General features: G+C 46.0%; 1 non-coding gene and 1 pseudogene across 2 annotated transcripts; one reads left to right on the top strand and one right to left on the bottom strand.

Annotated features, from left to right (window-relative positions):
- Positions 1 to 3460: 3460 nt before the first annotated feature.
- On the bottom strand, positions 3461 to 3543 carry trnal-cag (transfer RNA leucine (anticodon CAG)). Its single transcript has one exon. It is a non-coding gene; the product is annotated as a tRNA-Leu (tRNA).
- On the top strand, positions 3487 to 22141 carry LOC147116386 (bifunctional arginine demethylase and lysyl-hydroxylase JMJD6-like; annotated as a pseudogene). Its single transcript, XR_015078799.1, has 4 exons — positions 3487 to 4447; positions 9710 to 9844; positions 15539 to 15668; positions 21946 to 22141. The product of XR_015078799.1 is annotated as a bifunctional arginine demethylase and lysyl-hydroxylase JMJD6-like (transcript).
- Positions 22142 to 22766: the final 625 nt, after the last annotated feature.

The raw sequence follows: 22766 nt of genomic DNA, 5'->3' as shown, positions 1-22766 counted from the left end.
CGCAATGCTGGAATCCTTGAACTCAGCAAGACGTGAAAGGTGGAATTGCCTTCACTCACTCCAACAGGAAAGCACAGGCCCTGATCTGTCAATTGGTGGATGAAACCCCATCTATAAAAACAGGATGACCATCAGAGTGGATGCCATTGCATCCCACTTGATACAAACATCAAAGGCTCCGGTGGACAAAGAATTTCAACGCCAGGTGAAGCGGCAGCTTTCGACAAACTTGATGGTGGCACCAAGATCGTCAACTATGTCTGATCCATTCACCTTGGAAGAACTAAACGCAGCCCTGTCGACAACCAAATCTGGAAAAGCTGCTGGTCCAGATGGTGTTTACCCAGAATTCTTAAAAGCACTGGGACCTAAAGCGAAGAGATGGTTGACCTCCTTCTTCTCTGAGGTACCATCAACCAATAAAATTCAATCTATCTGGAGGGAGGCTAAAATATTTGCCCTCCTGAAGCAGGGGAAGAATGCTTGTGAGGCCTCCAGCTACCGCCCGAACTCCTTACTTTGCACTTGTTATAAAGTGCTGGAGAAGCTACTACTCCACAGACTAGCCCCCATCATTGAGCCAACCATCCCTAAAGTGCATGCAGGCTGCCAGGGCAGCCGTAACTGCTGCAACCAAGTGGTAGAGTTAACAACACACATCGAAGCAGGCTTCCAGCGCCAGCACAAGACTGCTGTGGCACTCATGGACTTGTCAGTGGTGTATGACACAGTGTGGAAGCATGGACTGCTTTTCAAGCTCTCCACCGTTTTACCTTGCAGAACAATGATCTAACTTCTCAACTCCATGCTTAGCAACCGATGCTTCTGTGTGTGCTCTGGCACCTAGAAGAGCAGGTATAGGGCACTGAACAACAGACTTCCACAGGGTTCTGTCCTGGCACCCATTTTATTCAACGTTTGCACCAGTGATCTGCCTGAAACAGAGTCCCACAAGTTTGTATACGCTGATGACATTGGCTTGGCCACGCAAAACAAGAATCTGTCCATCACCGAGGAGACTCTGACCAGTGATTTACAGAGGATGGAGGCCTACTTCTGTCAATGGCGACTTCGGCCAAACCTGTAAAAGACCGTCACTTCGACATTCCACCTCAACACCTATCAAGCAAACCGAGCTTTCAAAGTCTCCTTTTGAGGTGCAGAGGTAAACCATGCCAAAAAACCCTCCTATTTAGGAGTCATGCTTGATCGCACCCTGCCATATAGACAGCATCTCCAGAACCTTGTGAAGAAACTAAAGAGTAGGGTCAATCTGTTGGGGGTTTTCTCTCTGCCCCAAAGCAGACAGAGACGAGCGTGTACTGGTTTCAAGCAATCTTTATTCAAGCACATGCAGGGAGAGGCTCTCTCAGCTGCAGCTGAGACGAGAGTCTAATTTTTACATTCAAGCAGTTGGCTTATATACAATCTTACATCTTGTTTCCTTCACATCTTCGGGACTTGGCCAATTAATTGTCCAAGTCATGTACACTTAATCACATCTCCACAAAACACATCTTCTTTATCTCATTTGCCCTGTTTCCACATCTGCCATTGTTCTACTCCTTAACTTGTTACGTCCGTGTATAATCAGACACAGACTGTGGAGAACGGTACAAACGATGTTTACTCAACGTGGCTCAGACTGCAACTGAACTGTACAGATTACTACTCAGCGTTATATACAGGTGTGGTCACTGCCGGTACTACAGTATACATGAGCTGTACAAAGTAGTTCCCCCCTTAAAGGTACATACATTACATAACTCTTATCCAATTTACGTACACTTAACCACATCTTCACAAATCACATCTTGTTTATTTCATTTATTCTCCTTCCATTCCAAGTATTGACCGCACGTCCTTGATTGGTGGCCCATTGTTCAATGCATGGCCTCCTCACCTTCTTTCACTCCCCCAATCATCGTGTAATATGCTTTTTCCAACTGTCGGCAACTGTCTTTGTTCTGCCAGACTTCTCCTTTATTACATCAGCCAGCTAGTCAGTTAAGCTGCTAATCTAATGTTTAACCCCTTCAAATCTGATCCAGAAACTTGCTATATCCACATGGGGAGTAGACGCACAAACTGCAGCACTCGCCCTGGTGTACTCTACAGCGGAGACTGCTCTCCCCCATGGCTATCAAGTCTGCATGTCATATCCATTAATGTCCAGCTGAATACCATGAATTTACGCTTTTATCGACACCAACCATTTGGCTACCTATGCTAGCAAACATCGCACCACGACACCTATGCCGTGAATATGCAATCTCCAGAGAATACAACCTCTACACCAGCAAAGACATGCCGATCCAGGCCGACTTGACCAACCTACCACCAACCCATCTCAATTCCAGAAGGCCATTTTGGACCATTGCCAAAGCTGTTCAGCGATCTCTCTTCAGCCTTGATGACCAATGGCGAAATGCTTGGAAGAACTGCAACATACCAAATGGATTCCTTATAGAGGACCCCACAGTAGAACCTAAAGGATCAAACCTTCCTCGCAAACAGTGGACAACCATCAACCGCCTCAGAACCGGTCATGGTAGATGCTGCCACCTTCTCCATAGATGGAAGATTAAAGCATCTCCATCATGCGTCTGGGAGCTCCTAATCAGACTCTGGAGCACATCATTGAGCACTGCCCTTAGAGGAAATTCACAGGCAGCCTACAAGTACACCAGAAGCTTTGGCCTGGATATCTGACTTAGATATTGATATTTAATTTGTATTTTTTTTGCTACTACCATACGAAAGAAGAGTTTATGGAATCTCTCCTCATAATCTAATCCTTGGACCCCTGGTAATGTTCTGATGAATCTGTGCTGCATTCTTTCCAAGGCCAATACATTCTTTCTAAGGTGTGGTGCTATGCTCCAGATGCGGTCTTACCAGGGCTCTGTATAGCGGTAGCAAAATTTCCTCTTCTTTATATTCTAGCCCTCTAATTATAAAGGCTACCATTCCATTAACCTTTTTGATTATTATGTATCTGACCACTACATTTTAGTGTTCTCTTTAGTGTTCTCTTTACAGGGACCCTAAGTCTCTTTTACCTCCACTGTAACCTTTTCACCATTTAAAAAAAGAATCAGATTTATCCTTTTTCATTTCATTTTTTGTCTCTTGCTGTAACAGTTGCAAATTATGGTGAAAGGAAGGCTTTTGGTTTGGCCCATTGTTGTCAGGGACTGTACTACTATAGGTGCTTAACAATTGGAAAAGGTTTCCGAGGTGGAATGCTCAATGTAGGAAAATAAAGTGTTTGTATTGCATCCTCTGCCCTATGACATGATCTGTTAATATTTAAAATCAAATGAGGAACTACAGAATTCGAGCATGTTGCTGCAGAAATCACTGTGACATTTTAAATTTCCAGAACCCAAGATTTGACTGCAGTGAGTTTATAAATATTTGTGGTAGATTTTATTTTAGTTGTGGGAAAAAATTTTAATGTCAGAAGTGGGATTCGAACCCACGCCTCCAGAGGAGACTGCGACCTGAACGCAGCGCCTTAGACCGCTCGGCCATCCTGACTCCTAGTTAAAGTCCAGCGACGCTTTTCATCCCGATGGCGGGCGGTTCAATTCCTCATTCACCGAGAGATTTGCAAAGTGGATGCAGCATTCGTGCGGCGATGATAAATGTGCATGGGTGATAAATGATTGTGCACTAGGTGGACGTTAAAGCCGGGCGGAAGCCCATGCACCCGGTGCATGCATTTCTTCCATCCATCGTGTTGAACCTTTTTGTTTTTGCAATCAGCTGCAGTTGAGCCCTGACCCCGCCCCAGCAACGGGGTCAGCGTCATGGCGCCTCGGAAGCTGAGCCGGGAGGAGGTGGGGGAGATGGTGTCTCTGGCCCTGCGTTCCGGCCTCACCGAGCGGGACATCGCGCAGCTGCCGGCGGTGCACAAGCTGCTGCTGAGCCGGGACCGCCGCCGCCCCTCCTCGCCGATGCGAGCCGTGGCTATGCTCCTGGCGCTGGCGCTGCTGCTGCACTGCGGCCCGCTCCGCCACTCGGCGCTCCGCCTCTGGTTCTGGCTGCGCGGCTCCTCGGCGGAGAACGAGATGTGCGTGGTCGGGCTGCCCGACTTCCACAATCCCTTCAGGCGGCCCTTGGACTGCCGAGTCTGCAGCAACGTCACCGCCGTCGACAGGAAGAGCAACCTGAGCCACGAGGAGTTCCTGCGGGCCTACGCCTACTCCATGCAGCCGGTGGTGGTGGAGGACGGCCAGAGGAACTGGTCAGCCAGCGAGGTCTTCAGCTTCGAGTTCTTCACCCAGATCTACGGCAGCGGCAGCAGCGCCCTGGACAACAGCGGCAGCGAGTGCCAATTTTTCCCCTACGATACCGAGTTTGTGAACTTGGGGGATGTTTTCGGGATGGAGGCTGGCCGTGCTGGCATGCACAGCAATACCAAACCCTGGTACATTGGATGGTGTGTGTGGCAATTCAGCAATTTCATTTTTCTTGCATGGTCGGGGAGAATTACATGTCGAGGGTGACAGATGAGGGCGCAGTGGAGTGGAGTGCAAGTCAGTAATCCAAGCTTTTTCTTGAGAAAAACAAACGAGTGCCAAGAGCCACGATGGCACCCAAGGTGGGGAAGGGTATGAAAGAGAAGGGGTGAATCAAGAAATAATGATTTGGTGATTTTAAAGGCTGGAAATTGTAGGAGCACGGCGAGAAATAGATTTTTGGATACTAAGGGACTGGCGGGATATGCGAGAAGATAGAGTTGAGGTAGAAGTTCAGCCATGATCTTATTGAGTGGCAGAGCAGGCTCGAAGGGCCGAATGGACTACTCCTGCTGGTTCTATGTTCTTAAATGAATGAACAGAGTCTAGGAGTGTCCTCCAGTTAATAGAAAAGGGGCAGGTTAAATCATCAACTACAACATAGATTGGAGTTATTGTAGAGGAAGCTGTATGGCCAGCATTGAACAAGAGTTTTAATAAGAGGCCATATGGTGGCAAGTTGTTTCGAAGTGCAGAGATGTCCAAGAGTATGGCCGGTGATTCACCAAAATGTGGTATGGATATGCCATAAATCATACTGATGATGGTGGATTAGATCTAAACTTTCAAGGTGATGGATGATTTGAAAATTAGAAACTGCTTCCACAGCTTTTGAAAGTATGAGTGCAAGGGCAATAGGACAATCATTTGAAAGTTGGAGATCATCTTGGGGCTAGGATGAATAGAAGCCAAATTTAAATTGAGAAGGAAAGGTGGACTGGGAGTGAGAGATTGTAGAAACAGCAATAGAAAGGGGTAAGTTTGGAGGACAGTGGGATGGATACCATAAAACCAGTGTTCTGATTGGAGTGCATAAAGTAGAGGACTCAGTAATCTTTTGATAGCAATCATAATGGTTGAGCAGAATCAACTGGGCAGTGTCTTTACCAGATCATTGAGATTAGAGTTATTGGAGAAAAGTGACCTAAAAAGGTTTACTTTCTTATTAGGAGAGCAGAAACTGAATATTCAGGACTAAAACAAGATGGAAAGGAAGATTTGCAGAAGTTACGAGAGACAGTTTTAGAAGGGATCTAAAAGAGCAATGATTGGGAAGCAGGAAGACAACAGTTGACACTTTGGGTGGGGGGTAGTATTTAGCAACACAACCTGTAATCTGCCAACCATTCAAGAATTTTTATATTGCATGAATGACATTGGTTTTGGGTTGATGGCAGATCTTGCTTTTGGTATTGTCGACTCATTATTCTGGAAGGTGAGTTAGAGGAATATTCTATATAATAATCTTGTAGTAAATGTGGTTGTGAGTCATGGTTTGGGTCAGAGCCAGAAGTTCACATACTCCAGCGTACTGACTGGACAGAAAGTCAAAGCTCAGACCGAGTGTAACATATCACAGTTTGCAGATGATACTAAGATGGGAGGGAAAGTAGTGAGTGAGGACAAAAAACCTGCAAAGGGACATAGACAGGCTAAGTAAGTGGGCAGAGATTTGGCAGATGGAATACAATACTGGAAAGTGTGAGGTTATGCACTTTGGCAGGAAAAATCGTAGAGCAAGTTATTATCTTAATGGCAAGAAACTGGAAAGTACTGAAGTACAAAGGGATCTGGGGGTCCTGGTGCACGAAACTCAAAAGGTTAGTATGCAGGTGCAGCAAGTGATTAAGAAGGCCAATGGAATGTTGGCTTTCATTGCTAGGGGGATAGAATATAAAAATAGGGAGGTATTGCTTCAGTTGTACAAGGTATTGGTGCGACCGCACCTGGAATACTGCGTACATTTTTGGTGTCCATACTTAAGAAAGGACATACTTGCTCTCGAGTCAGTACAAAGAAGGTTCACTCGGTTAATCCCGGGGATGAGGGGATGGACATATGAGGAGAGGTTGAGTAGATTGGGACTCTACTCATTGGAGTTCAGAAGAATGAGAGGCGATCTTATTGAAACATATAAGATTGTGAAGGGGTTGGATCGGGTGGATGCGGGGAAGATGTTCCCGATGATGGGTGAAACTAGAACTAGGGGGCATAGTCTTAGAATAAGGGGCTGCTCTTTCAAAACTGAGATGAGGAGGAACTACTTCACTCAGAGGGTGGTAGGTCCATGGAATATGCTGCCCCAAAAAGCTGTAGAAGCTACATCATTACATAAATTTAAAACAGAAATAGACAGTTTCCTAGAAGTAAAGGGAATTAAGGGTTACGGGGAGCGGGCAGGAATTTGGACATGTCTAGGTTCGGATCGGTCATGGCCCTGTGGGTAGCGGAGCGGGCGGGCCGTGGAGCCTGAACCTGCTCCTATTTCGTGTGTCTAATTCTGTTAGATTCAGGAGATGGTTCTGTGATAGTGGATTGGCGGTTAGGATCAGATCAGCCATGATCTTATTGAATGGCGGAGCAGGCTCGAGGGGCCGATTGGCCTACTCCTGCTCGTATTTCTTATGTTCTTATAAAGCTCTGTTTTGATGTTGTAGCTGGTTCTGATTCAGTTTCATTAGAATTGTCAGTTTATTGAACAGTAGGTGATCAGGATTCCAGACTTTTTATATTGTCAGCATCTGTACTCACTGTACAAGGTCAAAGCCGTATACGCTGTATTTTACCCTATTTTGTTCATTTTTTTTCTCCTGGCCTCGGCATTGAAAAAGGGCCAATGTAACCTGTAGATAAGTGGAATAAAAACAGAAAATGCTGGAAACACTCATCAGGTCAGGCCGCATCTGCGGGGAGAGAAACCGAGTTAACGTTTCAGGTCGATGGCCTTCATTGCCCTGAAACGTTAACTCTGTTTATCTCACCACAGATGCTGCCTGACCTGCTGAGCATTTCCAGCACTTTCTGTTTATAATTCAGATTTCCAGCATCTGCAGTATTTGGCTTTTATGCAGATGAGTGGACTCGACAAACGAGATCACTGTTCATGGATAACAATACATGCGTGACATTAACAACAACAGTTTGCATTTATAGAGCGCTTTTAACGCAGTGGTGTAGATGAAAGCAGGCGCTCTTGATGATGCAGAGGATATGGGGTCGGATGATGATCCTTGGCTGCGGGCAGTCTGGTTCAGCTTCAGGCAGTGGCCAGGGAGAGGGATGGAGTTGATGGCTAGCGTAGGAGTTTGTGCTGGTACCAAAGACAATGGCTTCAGTCTTCACAATATTTAATTGGAGAAATTTCTGCTCATTCAATGTTGGATATCGGACAAGCAGTATGACAAATCAGAGGCAGCAGAGAGGTCGAGAGAGGTGGTGATGAGGTAGAGCTTTGACGTTCCAGGTGCATATTCACAGCAAATGAGTTGGCACTGCAATGTACAGGCAAAATAACTTGTAAAACTATTCAGATGATGGAGGAAATCTGTTCCATTGTAAGACCACGTCAGTCCCTCTAAGTTGAAACACAGGATCAGTGATAGTGGTGGCAAAACTGAACGCCTCCAGTAGCTCCAGTTGCCTAAAACAGAATATGTTACACCAAGAATCTGATTGGTCTCTCAGATATGTTACATGCAATAAAATGTGTGTTCATGGTCTGTAATGAAGATGTTATTTACATGGGGAGCTGTGTAGTTTGGACTAAAGAAAGATTGTGATGTAACTTCTGGCAGTCTGCTCCATACAGCACGCCACTTGACTAATGGGTTCTACACAGTGTTCAGAACATAGTTTGGACTGAAATTGGGAAGAGTATACAGGCAAACAACAGTCGATAATCTGACAGAAATACTACAAGTTTGTCTATCATAAATTTGTAATGAATGGATTACAGTTACTAATCCTTCAATGTGAACATTCTCATACATTAACTATTCAGCACATGATTAATTCTTTAATACTACAAAGTGTGAGAGTTATTTTCCCCCACTCATTCTAAATCTAGAAATCCTATAAATAAAATAGTATCGTCAATAGCAGGCAAGTGAAAATACCAACGCTGGAGAGGTTGATAGTTATGTATTTCCAGGTTTGTCGCTTGAGAGTTATCCAGTTCCTCTCACTTGATAGGTTGCATAAGCAGCACCACCTCTATATAGTGATCATAACTGAGGATACAGGTGCAGCATTCATTGCACTGTATAGCATGTTGCACCATAGAATTGTCACTAAACCTGTACAGACCGACAGCTGGGATCAGGGGGGTAATGCTCCCGCCCCAATGCTTATGTCACTGCTCAGACGAGAGGGAGGGGCGACGAGAGGAGGGGAGGGAGGGGGGGGGGGAGGGAGGGGGCGACGGGAGGGGGCGACGAGAGGGAGGGGGGCGACGGGAGGGAGAGGGAGGGGGCGACGGGAGGGAGAGGGAGGGGGCGACGGAGGAGAGGGCGGGGGCGACGGGAGGGAGAGGGAGGGGGCGACGGGAGGGAGAGGAGGGGGCGACGGGAGGGAGGGGGCGACGGGAGGGAGAGGGAGGGGCCGACGAGGAGAGGGAGGGGGCGACGGGAGGAGGGGCCGACGGGAGGGAGAGGGCGACGGGAGGGGGAGGGAGGGGGCGACGGGAGGGGGAGGGAGGGGCCGACGGGAGGGAGAGGGAGGGGCCGACGGAGGGAGAGGGAGGGCCGACGGGAGGGAGAGGGAGGGGCCGACGAGAGGGAGGGGGCGACGGGAGGGAGGGGCCGACGGAGGGAGAGGCCGACGGGAGGGGGAGGGAGGGGGCGACGGGAGGGAGAGGGAGGGGGCGACGGAGGAGAGGGAGGGGGCGACGGGAGGGAGGGGGGGCGACGAGGGGGGCGACGGGAGGGAGGGGGGCGACGAGGGGGGCGACGGAGGGAGAGGGAGGGGCCGACGGGAGGGAGGGGGGTGGGAGGTTGAGGGGGCGACGAGGGGGGCGACGGGAGGGAGAACGGGGTGGGACGGGAGGGGGGAGACGGGAGGGAGGGAGGGGGTGGACGGTAGGGGGTGGGATGGGAGGGGGTGGAACGGGAGGGGGAGGGGGGGGGAGACGGGAGGGGGGGAGACGGGAGGGGGGGGAGACGGGAGGGGGGGGAGACGGGAGGGGGGGGAGACGGGAGGGGGGGAGACGGGAGGGGGGGAGACGGGAGGGGGGACACGGGAGGGGGGGGACGACGGGGGGTGGGGAGACGGGAGACGGGGGGGGGGGAGGAGGGAGAGGGGGGGGAGACGGAGAGGGGGGGGGAGACGGGGAGGGGGGGGGGTGGACAGGAGGGGGAGGGGGCCAGTTCCATTGGATAATCGTTAACTCTGCTTTGATTTCACAGGAGTAACTGTGATTCCAGTGCAGCAAGTATCCTGAGGCAGCACTACAAACGACCGTATTTTATCCCGGCCATTTCCGAATCTAGTAAAATGGACTGGATATTCATGGAGTGCCAGGGCATGGAGCCCACATGCATGTAAGAATGAGAAACTCTGATTGCTGTTTTTGAAAGGGAAGTTTATTCTATCAAATTGCCTCATACTCTCTCGCGTGCTATAAAGGATGTCTGTACACAAACTGGGGCATCTCCCACTCGCCTCGTGGCTGCATCTTGGGCTTTTGAACTACAGGTTAGAGGCAGTCTAGAAACATTTTGTGTTGTGAAATCCTGAATAGCAGTGCTTGCTATGGGCCACCATTCCCAGGTCGTGTGGTCACATTTTTAGGAACCTAAACCCGCTCTGAGCATCTCATACCACCAATCAAGCCGTAAAGCATGAAATTTGATTTCGTATCAAAAGTTACTGTACTTCACAGTAATTCATTGTAGGTGAAACACCAAGATGTTTGAGATATCAAGCATATAAGTGCAAGTTTTTCCTTCCATGAAAACATGTATGATTGGAAACACCGTAAACTGTAAAGGAATTCAAGAATTATTGTGCAATTTTATAGAATACACTTCCCTTTAATAACTTATAAAGAAAGCATTTTTTTTTGCTTAAAAGAAATCTGTTGCAATTTAAATGCCATTTCCACAGGCATTTTTCTTTGCTGACCTAAGACAACAAATATAATATGTACAGCAATTATCTGCTGTTATTATCATAGTGAGGGGATTGACACCTGCCAAAAGGTTAGTACTGTCACAAATACACACATCACCTTGGCTCAGCTGTTGGTATCCTTACAGGCAAACTCACTCCAGGGCTTCATCTCCTAAATCTGGGTATAATTGGATAGGTAAGAGGACATCGCTGCAGGACATCTCAGCCCCAGGACATCGCTGCAGGAGTTCCTCAGGGCAGTATCCTAGGCCCCAACCATCTTCAGCTGCTTTGTCAAAGACCTTCCCTCCTACATGAGGTCAGAAGTGGGGATGTTCGCTGATGATTATTACATAGTGCTCAGTTCCATTTGCAACTCCTCAGATAATGAAGCAGTCCGTGCCTGCGTGCAGCAAGACCTGGACAACATTCAGGCTTGGGCTGATAAGTGGCAGGTAACATTCACGCCACACAAGTGTCAGGCAATGACCATTTCCAACAAGAGAAAGTCTAACCACCTCCCCACGACATTCAATGGCATTACCACCGTCGAATCCCCCACCATCAACATCCTGGAGAAGTGGGGGTGGGGGGGCTCACCGTTGACCAAAAATTTAACTGGACCAGCCACACACATACTGTGGCCACAAGAGCAGGTCAGAAGCTGGGTATTCTGCGGCGAGTGTCTCACCTCCTGACTCCACAAATCCTTTCCACCATCTACAAGGCACAAGTCATGACTGTGATGGAATATTCTCCACTTACCTGGATGAGTGCAGCTCCAACAACACTCAAGAAGCTCAACACCATCCAGGACAAAGCAGCCCGCTTGATTGGCACCCCATCCACCACCTTAAACATTCACTCCCTCCACCACCGGCGCACCATGGCTGCTGCGTGTACCATCTACAAGATGCACTGCAGCAGCTCGCCAAGGCTTCTTTGACAGCACCTCACAAACCCACGATCTCTACCACCTAGAAGGACAAGGGCAGCAGGTGTAGGGGAACACCACCACCTCCAAGTCACACACCATCCTTATTTGGAACTATATCGCCATTCCTTCATCGGTTGCTGGGTCAAAATCCTGGAACTCCCTACCTAACCACTGTGCGATTACCTTCACCACCCTGACTGCAGAGGTTCAAGAAGAACAGCGATGTCCTGGGGCTGAGATGATTGGCCTCCTACAACCACCTTTCTTTGTGCTAGATATGACTCCAGCCAGTGAAGTTTTCTTCCTAATCCCCCATTGACTTTATTTCTAGAGGGATAGAATTGAAAAGTAGAGTTGTTATGCTAAACTTGCATCGAACCCTGGTTAAACCACACTTGGAGTACTGTGTACAATTCTGTGCCATATTATTAAAACGATATAGAGGCACTGGCAAGGACAATACCAGAAATGTGAGGTTACACCTATCGGGAAAGGATGAACAGGCTGGGTCTTCTCTTGAAAAGAGAGGCTGAGGGGTGACTTAATGGAGGTCTTATGAACGGTTTTGATCGAGTAGACACAGAGGGAGTGTTTCCACTTGTGGGGAAGAGCAAAGCTAGAGGCCATCAATATAAGATAGTCGCCAAGAAATCAAATAGGAAATTCAAAAGAAACCCCTCTACCCAAAGAGTGGTGAGACTGTGGAACTCACTACCACATGGAGTGGTTGAGGCGAATAATATAAATGCATTTCTGGGGAGGCTCAATAAGTATATGAGGGAGAAGGAATAGAGGGTTACACTGATAGTTAGATGAGGAAAGACTGGCGGAGGCTCGAGTGGAACATAAACGCTGGCATGGACTGGTTGGAGCCGAATGACCTGTTTCTGTGCCGTATATTCTATGACTTCAATTTTATTAGGGCTTCTTGGTACCACACTTGGTCAAAAGCTGCCTTGATGCCAAGGGCAGTCACTCTCACCTCACCTCTGGAATTCAGCTCTTTTGTCCATGTTTCGACTAAGGCTGTAATGAGGTCTGGAGCCGAGTGGTCCAGGTGGAACCCAAACTGAGCATTGGTGAGCAAGTGCCACTTGATAGCACTGTCGACGACACCTTCCACCGTTTTGCTGATGATTGAGAGTAGTCTGATGGGCGGTAATTGGCAGAATTGGATTTGTTCAGCTTTTTGTGGACAGGACATACCTGGGCAATTTTCCACTTTGTCGGATAGATGCCAGTGTTGTAGCTGTACTGGAACAGCTTGGCTAGAGGTGCAGCTAGTTCTGGAGCACAAGCCTTCAGCACTACAGCCAGGATGTTGTCTGGGCCCATAGCCTTTGACATATCCATTGTGCTCAACCATTTCTTGATATCACATGGAGTAAATTAAATTGGCTGAAAACTGGCTTCTGTGATGGTCGGGACCTCAGGAGGAGGCCAAGATGAATCATCCACTCAGCACATCTGGCTGAAGATGGTTGCAAATGCTTCAGCCTTGTCTTTTGCATTCAAGTGCTGGGCTCCACCATCATTGAGGATGGGGATGTTCATGCAGCAGCCTCCTCCTTCCATTAGTTGTTTAATTGTCCACCACCATTCATGACTGGATGTGGCAGACTGCAGAGCTTTGATCTGATCTGTTGGTTGTGGAATCGCTTGCTCCTTCTGCTGTTTAGCATGCATGTAGTCCTATGTTGTAGCTTCAACAGATTGGCACCTCATTTTTAGGTACGCCTGATGCTGCTCCTGGCATGCTCTTCTACACTCTTCATTGAACCAGGGTCAGTCGTCTGGTTTGATGGCAATAGTAGAGTGAGGATATGCCGGGCCTCGAGGTTACAGATTGTGGTGGAATACAATTCTGCTGCTACTGATGCCCCACAGCGCCTCATGGATGCCCAGTTTTGAGCTGCTAGATCTGTTCTGAATCTATCCCATTTAGCACTGTGGTAGTGCCACACAATACGATGAAGGGTTTCCTCAGTGTGAAGACAAAACTTGTCTCCACAAGGACTGTGGTGGTCACTTCTACCAATACTGTTATAGACAGGTGCATCTGCGAGGGGTAGATTGGTGAGGGTGAGGTTTTTCTCTCATGTTGGCTCTTTCACCATTGCCGCAAGCCCAGTCTGGCAGCTATGTCTTCAGGGCTCGGTCAGTAGTGATACTACCGAGCCACCCAGAGTACATTCTGTGCCCTTGCTACCCTCAATGCTTCCTCCAAGTGGTGTTCAACATGGAGGAATACTGATTCATCAGCTGAGGGCTCCCAGGACCATTCCCTCCCAACTGTATACCACTGTGCTGCCACCCCTGGTGGGTCTCTCCTGCCAATGGGACAGGACATACCCAGGAATGGTGATGGAGGAGTCTGGGATGTTGGCTGAAAGGTATAATCTGAGATGGAGAATTAAATTACTGGGGATAAAGCAATACTCTGTGCTACTGCTCCAGATGTAAAGTGGGATGTGACTTACCAGTACTGAAGAAGAATCCCCAATATACAGGGAGTCTTGTGTGCTCATTAAAAAGGATTTTTCCAAACACATGGTATTGAGATCTTCTCTGTTATGTTTTCCATTTCACAATGTTGGACTTAATAGCCCATTAAGCCAGTTCTCCTATAATGTCATCATCACTCCATATTCAAATAAAAGCAATTTTTTAAATAAAGAATTTTTAAATCAACAAAGATTAAAATCAAAAAGAATGTTAATCATAATTTGTGGAAAATCTGTACAAAAGGGGAGATTTGGCTCAGTGCTATCTGCTCTAATCCTATTTCTCTTCCCTTTCCCTGTATCCTTTTATAATTTTCCGTTTCAAATATTGGGCTGGAATTTACAGTGGGTAATAATGGCAAACTAACACCATTCGGCATTATTACTCCTTTGAAACTGACCGGAACTTCAGGATGTAGCGCACGCGCATCTAAACGCCGAGATCCTGAAGTTGCGGTCAGTCATTCACTGCTCCGACACTGGCTGCGCTGTGGCTTTATTACACTGACCGATTTGGTCTTCCATGTATATTAAATGACATGCAAATAATACAACCCGGTTCCCAGGCTCCGACCACCTCGAGAGCATGCTGCGACCTAAGAGAACAACACAAGTCCTGGAGTGACCAATTACCGCCCGCCAGGCCCTCCACGCAGCCGCGTGGCTCTGGATCTCGAGAACGCTCTGCCTTAAAGGGGAAACGGGTTCTATTCTTATGCTATAATACAACCGTAGCCTGTGCTTATGTAATACGTAGGTTGCACGTTTAGCTGAGGCCACGTTTTTAGGTGTTTACCCAGCTTCTAATCTTTTCAGCCTTTGTGCTATACGTTTTGTTAATAATACAGTAAGTACTTGGGTCAAATGTTTATTCCGTTCCCAAGACCTAGATGTTTTCATTCTCTGCTCTTGCATTCCCAAACTGTTGTTCATATATAGAGACAAGATTAAGATTTTCCTTTCTCCCACATTTCCTCCACCATTAAAAATGCTAAAAGAAATGAATGCTGGGATAGATTGATGTTTTAAATCATTCTAATAGTGTCCTTGTATAAAGCCCATATAATTGTATTGGTGGTTTTAAGAGCAGGGCGTGACTCCTTAAACCTTCTAGCGCATTTTTGGAGCAGGAGGAAAGTACATTGAAATTTGATCTCTAGCAAGGCCAAATGGAAAGAGTTTATTCTTGAAGATGAATGTGCATCAATCTCTTTTTTTTTCCCCCCTAGTTCTTCTTTAATATCTGTTTAGTGAATGGGTTTTAATGGTGCATTTACACCATAGCTTTTGGTCTGAACCAGTTATAGTGTAAATGTTGCCCAAATGTGGAGTTGGGACCTGACCTGACACCAGAATGAAGCGGAGTGGTGCTTCTTGGAGGAGGGAATCTCACTTAGCTGTGCTTCAGAGTCAGTTTGGGTCTTCACACCCAAATTGCTTTTCAGCTCGGCTTTGTGAAGCAGTTTCAGGTTTCAAACAACTGTGAACTTGTGGATTATGAATGCATCACAAGAGTTTATTTTCCTTTGCCCGCTTCACATTACTGATAAAGGCTTTAGCCCTAAGCATATGATCTTGAGCTATCTGACCTGTTACTGTGTACAGACCACAGCCTTTGGGCTTTAAACATTTGCGTTCTTTACATTTACGTTAAAATGTTTTTGCACCGTGTTTTTGTTTAGATTGATGATGTGGATAATCCGTCATGGCAGGCCCAAATCCGGGGCATCAAACACTGGAAGCTGGAACCCCCTGCAGAATGCTACTATGAATGCTCTTCTCTGGAAGCCATTGTGTACCCTGGGCAGATCAGTAAGTAATATGGTACTGTGCGTACTTCCAGTGAGCATCCTCGCAACTCTCCCAACCAACATTTTATAACATTGGAAAGAAGTGATGACCCCCGAACTTCACATTTACCCCTATAATTTACTGTTGTATTCACAGGGATCAATATTATACCTGGATCTAGGGTTCCCACAGCCCTGTATTTGCATCTGATTGCATTAAACAGTTCAGGCTTGTCACCACATACCCTGTGGTGCCGAGAAACGGAACAATACAATTTGATATTATGCAATTATTTGTCAGTCGGAGATTAATTTGCATGCTGACGTCTGATGGGCTGTGTCCAAAGCCTCGTTTTGATGGTGGTTGTGCCACTATTGAGAACCAGCCCAGTGAGCTATTGAAGTGTAATACTGGATAATTCACTTTGTGCAGCAAAGATAAAGGCAGTCTGTCAGTGGGTGTTAGCTGGTCCGTGAATGCAGGATTATATTTGAATTACTCATTTATTGTTGGGCTGCAGATCAAATGACCACAACAGACAGGAGGTCTGACTGTGTAATGCACAGAGTCATTCCAGATAGGTTTTAAACAATGGGATCAATTTATACCATCTTCTTCTGAAAGAGTGCAGTATTTTGAACTAAATTTTACAGATGAATACCCAGCTCAACAGGCCGCATTTACCAGAAACTCATACAGCATGACTGTGGAGAGAGGAAGTAAAGAATCCCCGTGACCTTAAAAGCAGAACAAATTCCATTTCAGATTTTCCTCTATTTTAACAGTGCCTTTACCAGTTATAGGATGTATAAGTACCTCATTAAATCATATCTGAAGAGCTCTGATGACTATTGCACCATGACAGAAGGTCCCAGATTAAATCCTTTGCTAAATTAGCTGACCTCAGCTGGGTGACCGGTCAGACGTGACAATTGACCTACTGGGCAAAAGGCAGGGGTGGGTGCGAGGGAGAGAAATAAAAGCAGCAAGGATTCCCACTGCCCATCATTATACAGTGACCCCTGTGGCGAATGATAGGCCAGACGCTTGGGAGTTTGAAAGTATGAGTGACTTGGGGAGAGCTTTTCCCCAGTAAGTGGACTTGGAAGGAGGTATGGGAATGTGGGTGCCAAGGCATACAAGGAAATGGTCAGAGATGTCCTTGTGTTTGACCCCTGCACGTGTATTAATAGTGGATGAGTCGGAATGTTCTCTGCTGTGATACCCCAGTCTGTTACCTCTCACTGTCTAGTTACATGAGCAATGGTTGAGGGGCTGTGGTCACTACTGCAACAATAGCCCAGTGAGAGAGACTGCTTCAGCAGAGGAGTGGACTAAATTGAGAGCCGGAAGCAACAAACATATTTAAATAATTTATAGTCATCTAGCTGGATCCTATAAATGGTTGAACGAACAGTGAACCTTATTAGCACAAACTGAGAGGCGAACAAAGCATTCCTGTTGGTCAGGGATTCAGCTCATTTGAGGTCGTCAACTCCATACTGACTAGTGGAACTGCAGCCAAGAGTTTGTTAATGCATGATTTATAGTAATCGTATGATTTTGTTTTAGTGTTAAGTGGATATTTCTCTGCTTATTGAAGATGGTACAGTTTTAAAAGCCACAGACACCTGCCGTGTGCTGCACTGTTACTGTTCTAAGACATCACATTACTGACTAGCTGCAAAACCACATCCTTCCACGCATGTCATCCAAAGTAAAGGCACCAATAGCATGACAGATACTGAAGCATTTGGTCCCAAGGCACTACCATTATTTATAGAAGACACATGAAAAATGCAACAAAATACTAAACTAAAACATAAGTGTTTCTTTATGTATAATATCACACAAATAGCCACATCTTGGCTCACGAATCATGGAATTTTCACACCATTTACAAAATAAATGTACTGCTGCCATGAACAGAGACCCATTAGAATTGCATACAAGAACCTGTCTAGTGATCTAGCCATCAGTATCCTCCAATGAGGGTGAACAATATAAACTGTAGCGAATATCCAACAGAGCAACACCAAGAGTCGCATTGAACACCAAGTAAATTGTTTATAAATTTTGGTATTTTTTTTTTAAATAGAGAAATCATTGCAGGCTTTTTAGAGCCTGAGATTGGTGCCATACTGTACCTGTGAGGGAACTTTGTCAAATTATTTCAACGTAACCCAGAGTGCAGTATTCTCTATGTTGTACTTATTAGGAACATAGAAAAAGACCAGCTACTCCATCAAGCCTGTCCCATCCCAACATGGTGCAGCCTACACACAAATCAACCCCACCCTGGAGACACACATTCTCCTGGGAGAGGCAAAAAGCCAGAGTAAAAACTCGAATGCCTCATGCTGCATTATCTATATTGAAAGACATCTGCCAGACAGGGGCCCATTTCCCCCACTGCATATAGATCTACCGACAGACGAGGTCCTAACTCCCGCACATATCCTGGTGTCATCCACAAACTCGCAGACCATTTCCCTGATGCCTTTATCCAGATCATTAATGCTTGTCGGCTTTTGATATAATTTGCAAGTGGAAATGATAATACACAAGTAAAACATCAAGGAGCTGCATGTTAAAGGTAGATGTACTCATTCCTTAATTCTCAGTTTCTCTCCTGCATTTTTCAGACAGCTCACTGAATGACCAAACTAAAAGGATCATTAATAGGACTGGGATATGGTTTTGTGATTCTCCCTGCAGTACACTGCACCTCCATGTACTGTATTACTGCAGGTTAAATGTTAATTGATCCACAAGTGCAACAACTGGGACAGGAGAGAAAATGATAGGAGACATATCTCCAATCCCCACCCCCCAACTCTTTATAAGTGGTTGCACTTGTGGATTTACTGATGCGGTGTGCTCCTCAGTTACCTTGTGCAGCCAGTCACATTTTATTGTCAGAACTAGGGTTGCTGTCCTTTGTCCTTAGTTGTACTTTATGATGAGAATTATACGCAAAAGCTTATATAACTTAGGAGCTAGACAAAAATGTGATTGACTTCACAGTGGTTACGTATGTTGGTGACAAAGTTGGCACTTGTTTGACTCCAGCCTCCAATCCATTTGGCCAGCATCTTGTGGAAGGCTGGAGGGAAAGGAAGGTTCGAACGTTAACCAGAATACCCTTCTTGATTTGCTGTGAAGGGAATTATTGGTGTTCAGCAAGACTGCTATAGCCCAAATTGCTATGGTTTCTGTGACCTCAGAGAAAAAGTATAAAACAAACTTGTTTCATTGCCTAGGTGCCACAGTCAAATTCTAGACAAATTATATTAATCAAAACTGTATGCCTAGAAGTGGAATCAGGCAAAGCACTAAGCAAATGCAGCCAATTCTGTACCCAAATAAGAGTACTGCAAAATCATCCAAATACACCGTCAGATTCCACATGTATGCCGACAACACCCAGCTGTACCTCGCCACCATCTCTCTCGACCCCTGCACTACCTCTGATTTGTCACGTTGCTTGTCCAACATCCAGTATTGGATGAGCAAAAATTTGCTCCAATTAAATATTGGGAAGACCGAAGCCATTGTCTTTGGTCTTCGCCACAAACTCCGTTCCCTAGCCATCGATTCCATCCCCCCTTCCTGGCCACTGTCTGAGGCTGAACCAGAGTGTTTGCAACCTCACTGTCCTATTTGAGCCTGAGCTGAGCTTCCGACCCCATATCCTCTCCATCACCAAGAGCGACTACTTCCACCTCTGTGATATCAACCGTCTTCACCCCTGCCTCAGCCCATCTGCTGCTGAAACCCTCATCCATGCCTTTGTTACCCACAGACTTCACTATTCCAATACTCTCCTGGCCGGCCTTCCACTTTCCACCATCCGTAGACTTGAGTTCATCCAAAACTCTGCTGCCCGTATCCTAACTCGCATCATGTCCCGTTCACCCATCACATCTGTGCTCACTGATTTCCGTTGATTCCCAATCCGGCAACGCCTTTATTTTAAAATTCTCATCCGTGTTTTCAAATCCCTCCACGGCCTTGCCCCACCCTGCCCCATCTCTGTAATCTCGTCCAGCCCTACAACCCTCCGAGATCTCTGCACTCCTCCAATTCTGGCCATTTGCACATCCCCAATTTCCATCGCTCCATGCCTTCAGCTGCCTAGGCCCTAAACTCTGGAATTCCCTCCACAAGCCTTTCCACTTCTTCACCTCTCTCTCCTCCTTTAAGTCATTGCTTAAAACCTACCTCTTTGACCAAGATTTTGGTTTCCCGTTCTAATATCTCTATGCGGCTCAGGATTAAATTTTGTCTAACACTCCTGTGAAGCACCTTGGGATGTTTTACTATGTTAAAGGTACTATATAAATGCAAATTGTTATTATTCGAGGTACCGTCTTTCAGATTAGACATTAAACTGAGACCCCATCTAGCCTCTCGGGTGGACCTGAAAGATCCTATGTCACTATTCGAAGAAGTAGTGCAGGGGAGTTCTCCTAGTGTCCTGGCTAATATTTATCCCTCAACTAATACATTTGTGTTGCCGTGTTTCCTATATTACAACAATGACTACACTTCAAAAGTATTTAATTGGCTGTAAAGCGCTTTGCGATATCCTACAGTCGTGAAAATCGCTATATTAATGCACAATCTTTTTCAAATGCAGGAACTTGGTGTTAATGCATTTTGGTACTGCTCTTCCTCTTAAAGCCACTGTGTTGGGGTAAGGGGAGGGGGAACTGTCAGGGTTCCAACTCCTGATGGCTATCCAAAGACCCCCTGTGTTGCACCTGTGATGCACCCATGGTTTAATAGCCTGTCAACACTCATTGGATATGCTCAGACATGAAGTGTGGTCATGTGGGCGAGGTACTGGAGAGTTACTGGCACCTGTGGAACAAGACCCCAGCAGTGAGGGGGCGGGGGGAGCGGGTTAGAGAGAAAGGTCTATATCTGAATGATCCAGGTTGATGACACACAAGCATTTATCACCTTTATACAAGACGTGTTCTATGGTTTCAGCTGTTAACATAATATAACATCTTTGCTGACTCGGTGCTGGGCAGCTTGTACCAATTGCACACTTATTTAAAAAAAAAAAAAAAAAAAAATTATTTGCACCACAGGCGCAGACTTCCTTTCCAAGAAAAGGCCACTTCACAGTGAACTCTTGTATATTATGGTGATCATGCATCAAAAACCCACAAAAAGCTGTGACTTACAGCTGTATAATGATGCCTCTATTCACTACAGCTATTTCTAGTAGCTGTTGCATTATCAAACTGACCCCCCTTCCCCCCCCCCCCCCCCGCCGCCCCCCACACACCTGATCAGATCTGTGTGCTGATGTAATTTGTCACATTTGCAAATAGGAAAATCAGTAATCTAGGTGGCTCAGTAACTGCACGGTATTCATATTATTCTCAGTAATAGACTTCTGAAGTCCCACATCACTTTAAAAAGTAAATTGCTCAACAGTGGATTTCACAGCAACATGAAGTTTGTGCAACATTTCATTTCTCTAACTTGCTGCAGTTAGCCTGAGTGAAGTAGTTGAAGTTATTCAATATATCCATCTGTAAATCACCTTGGCTGTAAATGTGTTAAAAGCTGGGTGAAAAGTTACTCACTAACTTTATTTATTTTAGCTGTTTATTTCTGTTAGCACAAGATAGCTGGAGAAAGCACACGATTTGAGATTTGGGTTTGTAATCACTTAAATATTAAGTGGTCACCTATACTCTTTTACTGATCAGTTGTGATAAAATGGAGAGTAATACAGAGGAGCAAGGGACCAGACGCAGAGCTGCTGATTTCAGTGCTCAATTCTAAACTCGAGGGCAAGTGACTTTTAGAGCAAAGCATTAGAAATTAACCTTCAATTAGGTTACTTGGTTAGGTCCTTTAAAAAAGGGGAGTCTTGCATAAGAATCAAGATGTCTGATTGTATCTTCAACCCTACCACGAGTTTCCCAAACCTGCGTCCACAACTGCATGCAAGACAACTTACACATCCCAGCTCATTTTTATTGTAGGGAGGATCAGTCAGTATGCAGATGGTACTTTGTATTCTATTGATCTTCTTTCAGCGGCTTGGCTGCAGTTGATCTGTGTTGCAGGCGAGAAGTTGCTACATACACTACAGCCTCTGCGCACATGTGCCTAATGTTCTGCAGACCTTGCACACTGGACAGCAACTCCAGGCACTTCACAGAAGCTGTGACTCTGTTCTCACCCTTACCCTGTTACATAAGTAAGTGTATGTGATACGCTGAAAAGCACAGTTGTTGCTGCTGTAACTTTGTTTTCCTCTCCCTTTTAGTTGTGCTGGACACAAATAAATGGTTTCACGAAACGCACATTTTGGGAGAAGAGCTCAGCATTACTATCGGTTCGGAATATGACTGAGCTCCGCCAGGTCTTAACCTCGGGAAAAGAAACACTAAACGCCACTTTGTTAATGGCATCAGAGGAAGAATGGCGAAGGACTGCAGGATTGGTTACCAACTCTGTTCTAGTTTGGGTGTAATCCCAGATGTGTGCATTGGAGGACAATTCCACACAACCTCAAATGGTGGTCAACTGAACAGATTGTACATCTCTCTTAACTGGTGCTCTTTTAAAGCTTCGTTTAAGAATATTAATTATTGTTTGGTAATTCTGAACATTTAAACCAGTGCAATAGAGGTGAATGGAACTCACTAACACACGGTTTCTGTTACTATCTTTTTAAAAAAAACATTTCCTGCAGGGATAACACTCTTTTCCTTTTGGATAGCTGTCTTTCAGAAAATGAGACTGGAAGTGGGGCTGTCCCAGGAGTGTGTCAATATTTCCTTGGGAGACCTCCACACAGAATTTAAAGTTAGTCGTAGAGTGCTCCAACCAAATTCAACACAGGTTTCAGAAATAGTGCCTTATTTCCCCCCTCCCCCGCCCCCCCCCCACCAAACTCCTCCAGACATTCTTCAGCTCTCTGGTCTGGACACTTCAGCAAATTTCAGACCGTAGCTGTCTCTCCAGTTCTCCTGCTAGATTCTCCCATTCACTTCAGCTTCTGTACAGCAACTATGTATTTTCTTTAAAATGAAGTTTCACATGGCTGACTGATGGGCTTAAACATAGAAACATAGAAGATAGGAG

The sequence above is a fragment of the Somniosus microcephalus genome, chromosome 6 (genome assembly GCF_052327205.1).
Source record: "Somniosus microcephalus isolate GS21.2 chromosome 6, FLI_Smic_1.0, whole genome shotgun sequence".
NCBI lineage: Eukaryota > Metazoa > Chordata > Chondrichthyes > Squaliformes > Somniosidae > Somniosus > Somniosus microcephalus.
The sequence above is the reverse complement of the archived record's forward strand: the minus strand, read 5'-3'. Positions and strand labels throughout refer to the sequence as shown.